Source organism: Mus pahari, chromosome X, assembly GCF_900095145.1.
Source record: "Mus pahari chromosome X, PAHARI_EIJ_v1.1, whole genome shotgun sequence".
In the NCBI taxonomy this organism is placed as follows: domain Eukaryota; kingdom Metazoa; phylum Chordata; class Mammalia; order Rodentia; family Muridae; genus Mus; species Mus pahari.
Window position 1 is genome coordinate 67,403,012 of NC_034613.1, and position 5,883 is coordinate 67,408,894.

The following is a 5,883-nucleotide window of genomic DNA, read 5'->3' on the forward strand; positions in this document are numbered from 1 at the left end:
TCTCTCTCTCTCTCTCTCTCTCTCTCACACACACACACACACACACACACACACACACACACACATACACACACAAATTAGAATGCTCATTTATAGGGAAAATGAATTCTGGAAGGCTTGTGAATTCAAGCCAGAGTCACTGATCACTGAGATCAGCTGTGAATTTCTGCGAGAGCTGTGTTTCTGAAAAGACTAGAAGACAGCCACATCTCTCTGACCAACAGGCTCTGCTGAGAAAATATTACCAAATTGCACACATGGGGAAAGGCTAGATGCAAGGGGCTCAGCAGAAAGGTTGTTTTATGTACTTTGTGAAACTTTTGTATGATCGTGGGACAAAAGTTTCTCAAAATAGTATCAGATGTTAGAATTCTAGAACTGTTATCATAATAAGTCAGTTCTCATTGATATTGAATCCAAACTTTCTCAAATTGTGTATCGAAGTAGTTTTTATTTGCCGTTTGAGAAATAAAACCCAATTCCCCAAATTTAAATTTCAACTAAAATTTACTTTAATTATTCAGAGCTTGTGTGAATTACTTTTGCAGTTGTCTATTTTTTGTTAGTAACTTTGTCATGACTAACATGACAGAAGAACCAAAATGTTAATCTGATAGAAACAGGTTTATGGACAAATGGGCTTTCTGGAAGTCTAGACAGCCCAAGGGAAACACATTATTCAAGAAACCCTGAACATTAACTTATAATGAAAGAAAGCAAAGTCATGTGTATATTTTTTCTTTTTCTTAATTTTAATCTTATTTTTTTTTAACGGCCCAGTCTTTATCCTGCTCCTGGTCCCCCCTGAGAATTCATTATTCCACTCCTCCCCCACCTCAATCCTTGTCTTGAAGAGGAAGTCCCCACTCCTTACCACCACATCCCATTCTACCAGGCCTCCTCATTCTCTGGGGTCTCAATTCTCTCGAGGGTTAGGTGTAACTTCTCTCACAGAAGCTAGACAAGGAGATCTTTTGTTCTATAGGTGAGTTTTAGTTTCAAGAGGCCTATCTCCTCCTTCCTCTGCTTCTTGACTTCATGCTTATGGTCCTTGGGGCAACTGTTTTCAGAGGGTCTTTAGAATCACCGTGATGCTTTGCTTCTTTCAAAAACTTGTCCAAACCAAACGGATCTTCCTCAAAGTGAACTGGTTCTTCTCGGCCTCTCTGTCTATGATTTGAACTAGAAAATGCCTTATCAGGAACAGATCTGTTGATCTTTATCCTGGTTCCAAGGTCATCACTATACATGTCCATATCCAGATTTTTATTGGGCCTGTAGATACTCTGAGCCACATCTTTCCCACCTCTCTGGGCCTGATCATAAACATTGTAAATTTCACCTTCTCTACCTCCAAACCCACTGTACATACCATTGGATTGGTTGAGGAGCCTTTGGTCATACTTGACTTCATTGTAAGTTCGAGAATTGGACACACCAAGAACAATGACTTCACTGATATCTCAGTTTTCATTTCTCTGTCATTTTGACCTCTTTTCAGAAGCTGACCTGGAAAGGTTCCTGTTGTGTTGCCTCTCTTTTCTCTTGTCACAATGGATTTCATCCCTTTCATGGGCTTCTCCATCCTCTTTTTTCCACATGGGGTTTCATCCCAGCTCTCCTTTCTCTGGCTTTCTAGGCCATTTCTGTAAGTTTCTCTTCCATTTCTCCTTTTCTCTTTCTGTCATCTTTTTTCTCCAGTTGGGCTTACATTTACACAGTTTCACGTGCTTTCAAATCAGCAATGGATTGCGCTTCAACCAGTTTGGGAAAATTTTCATTTACACATATAGGCTGTAATCTTCCTCCATCAGCAGCCACCTGTTTATCCAATCGAATCTTATAGCCCTTCGAGTTCTTCCAGTTGGATATATGTGGTGGGATCTTCCAATCCTGCTGTTCTTTAACAGTCTTCTTCTGAGTAGAAGATTACATTACAGGTGCTGGAGGAGAAAAGGTGGTACCTGGGGGATTTTCTTACTAATCTTGGATCTTGGAGGCTCCATTGGGTCTTTCTGCATTTCTAGCATCTGAATAACCATCTGTTTATTTCCAGAATTGAATTCTCCTCCTTGCTGAGAAAGCACATAGCAGATATACTGAGCAGGAGCCAGCTTGTCTGCTGCATGAACTGCCATGGCCACAACAACCTTCCTTGACACTCTTCTCCAAGGTCACTCTTGTTTTTTGTTTTTTTTGTTTTTTTTGTTTTTCTGTTATATCTTAAATGGTCTCTTCATCGGGCTTTTGCAGGTGTGGGTCATCTGTACTTCATAACTTCCTTCAGAACCAAGATTTGCTGTACATGACCTTTTCTTTGGACAGTACCTGTTAAGCAATTACATCATCTTTATTTTTCCCTTCATTATCCAACTGAATGGCCAGTGCATTTGACAGTATTTTTTTCTTTTGCCCTGTATCCAGAAACTACCGGGCCACATGAATTACTGGGAAAGCACCTTCATCTCCAACATCCTATAACAAACACAGAATCCAGCATTTCCTGCATCCATATCCGGAAAGCTCCTTTCGAAAGGAGACCAACGAGGTCTGCTGTGATCTCTGAGATCTTACACTTTCTTCAGCATCAAGTTGGTTTTGAGATAGAAATCTGGTGAGCACCATCTTCTCCCAAGTAGGACTGAGACAGGTAAGAGGTTTTTTTTCTTTCTCAAATAAGGTTTTTCTGTGTAGCCCTGGCTGCCCTGGAACTCCTTTTTTTTGTTTGTTTGTTTTTTTGTTTTTTTTTTTGTTTTTTGTTTTTTGTTTTTTGTTTTTTTGTTTTGTTTTGTTTTGTTTTGCTTTGTTTTGTTTTGTTTTGTTTTGTTTTGAGACAGGGTTTCTCTGTATAGTCCTGGCTGTCCTGGAACTCACTTTGTAGACCAGGCTGGCCTCAAATTCAGAAACTGCCTATCACTGCCTCCCAAGTACTGGGATTAAATGCGTGCACCACCACCACCTGGCTGGAACTCTTTTTTTTTTTTTTTAATAAATTTTTTATTAGATATTTTCTTTATTTACATTTCAAATGCTATCCCAAAAGTTCTCTGTACCCTCCCCCGCCCTGTTCCCCTACCCACCCACTCCTACTTCTTGGCCTGGCGTTCCCCTGTACTGGGGCATATAAAGTTTAGACCAGGCTGGCCTACATCAGATATCCACTTGCCTCTGCTTCCCAAATCGAAGCTAGCAAGGAGAGACTACTGTGTCTTGCTTTTCCTCAAAGCCCTGCCTTCACAGTGACACACCTTCTCTAACAAGGACAAACCTCCTGATAGTACTACACCCTGTGCCAAGCATAATTAAGTCACCATACCAATAAAACAAAAGGACAATTTTCTGGTTTTTTTAATTATGCCTTTCTTTGTTAATCATTCCATTTGTTTACATCTCAAATGATATCTCCCTTCCTGGCTACCTGTCCACAACTCCCCCCCTCCATCCCATCTGCCCTCTCCATATTGCTTCTATGAGGATGCTTCCCCTCCCACCCACCCACTCCTGCCATACTGCTCCTGCATCCTCCTACACTGGGGCATCAAACCTCCACAGGACCAAGGGCCTCCCCTCCCATTGATGGGAGCCACCCTCTGCTACATATGTATCTGGAGTCATGGATCCCTCCAGGTACACTCCTTGGTTAGTGGTCTAGTCCCTAGGAGCCATGGGTATTCCATTCAGCCAACATTGTTCTTCCTATGGGTTTTCAACTCCCCTCTGCTCCTCCTGTGCTTCTGCCAGTTCTCCCACCAGGGTCCCTGAGCTCAGTCTGATAGTTGGCTTCGAATATCCACATCTGCATAGGTCAATTGCTGACAGAACTTCCCAAGGAATAGCCACATCAGGTTCCTGTCAGCAAGCACCTCTTGGCAACAGCAACGGTGTCAGGGGTTGGTGTCTGTAGATAGGATGGACCCCCAGGTGGGGCAGTACACAGATGGTCCTTCCTTCAGTCTCTACTCCAGTTTTTGTCCCAGTTTTTCCTTTGGACAGGGAAGATTTTTGGGTTAAAAACTTTAAGATGGGTGGGTGGTCCCTTCCCTTGACTGCGGGCCATACCTCTCTACTGAAGGTGGTCTCTACAGGTTCTATTTCCTCTTTACTGGGTACATTTCAACTAAAGTCATTCCCTTTGTGTCCTGGAAGGCTTTCACTTCCCTGGTGTTTGGGACCCTCCAGTACTTGCTCCCAGATCTTTATCCCCAAATGATACATACATTTATTTTATTTCCTGACCCTCTGCACCTCTCTCCCATCCTCTCTAGTACTTGATACTGTCCCCTTACTTCCTCTACATCCTCTCTCTAACTCCAGTGATCATGCTGATCACCTCTCAATGCAGTACAGAAGCATCCATACCCTGGTCTTCCTTCCTTCTAAGCTTCCTGTTGTATTTGGGTTTTATCATGGGCATTGTGGGCTTTTGGGCTAATATCCACTTATCATTGAGTATATATCATGTGTGTTCTTTTGTATCTGGGTTACTTCACTCAGGATGCTGTTTTCTAGTTCCATTTTTTTTTTTTGCCCATGAAGTTCATGAAATCATTGTTTTTAATAGCTAACTAGTACTTCATTGTGTAAATGTACCATATTTCCTGTATCCATTCCTCTGTTTAGGGACATTTGGGTTGTTTCTAACTTCTGGCTATTATGAATAAGACTGCTATAAACATAGTGGAGCATGTGCCCTTGTTATATGTTATACCATCTTTTGGGTATATCCCCAGGAGTGGTATAGATGGGTCCTCAGAGAGTACTATGTGCAATTTTCTGATGAACCACCAAACTGATTTCTAGAGTGGTTGTACCAGCTTGCAATACCACCAGCAATGGAGGAGTGTTCCTCTATCTCTACATCCATGAAAGCATCTTCTGCTGCCTGACATTTGATCTTAGCAATTCTGACTGCTGTAAAGTAGAATCTCAGGATTGAATCCAAATTAACAAAATCAGGAATGAAAAGAGAGACATAACAATAAAAAAATGAGGAAATTCTAAATATTATCAGATCTTACTACCAAAGTCTATATTCAACAAAACTAGAAAATCTAGATGAAATGGATGATGTTCTAGATAGATTCCAGGTAACAAAGTCAAATCAGGATCAGGCAAACCATTTAATAGTTCCATAACCACTAAGAAAATAGAAGCAGTCATTATAAGTTTCCCACCAAAAAAGCCCAGGGCCAGATGGTTTTAGTGCAGAATTCTTTCAGACCTTCAAAGAAGACCTAATACCAATACTTTTCAAACTATTTCACAAAAATAGAAAGAGAAGGAACACTATCAAATTATTTCTATAAAGTCACAGTTACACTGATACCTAAAACATACAAATACCTAACAAAGAAAGAGAACTTCAGACCAATTTCCCTTATGAATATTGATGCAAAAATACTTAATAAAATTCTTGAAAACTGAATCTAAGAACACATGAAAATGATCATTCACCATGATCAAGTAGACTTAATCCTAGGAATGCAGGGATGGCTCAATATAAGGAAATCCATCAATGTAATACACTATATAAACAAACTCAAAGAAAACTACATGTTCACCTCATTAGATGCTGAAAAAGCCTTTGGCAAAATACAGCACCCCTTAATGTTAAAAGTATTTGAGAGATCAGGAATTCAAGGTCCATACCTAAACATAAAAGCAATATACAACAAATCAGTAGACAACATGTCTTAGTCAGGGTTTCTATTCCTGCACAAACATCATGACCAAGAAGCAAGTTGGGGAGGAAAGGGTTTATTTGGCTTACATTTCCATACTGCTTTTGATCACCAAAGGATGCAGGACTGGAACTCAAGCAGGTCAGAAAGCAGGAGCTGATGCAGAAGCCATGGAGGGATGTTCTTTACTGGCTTGCTTCCC

The 5,883-nt window shown here is 40.7% G+C and overlaps 1 pseudogene; it reads right to left on the reverse strand.

The window, feature by feature from the left end:
- Nucleotides 1-957: 957 nt before the first annotated feature.
- LOC110314366 lies at nucleotides 958-2,625 on the reverse strand (annotated as a pseudogene).
- Between the last annotated feature and the right edge of the window lie 3,258 nt (nucleotides 2,626-5,883).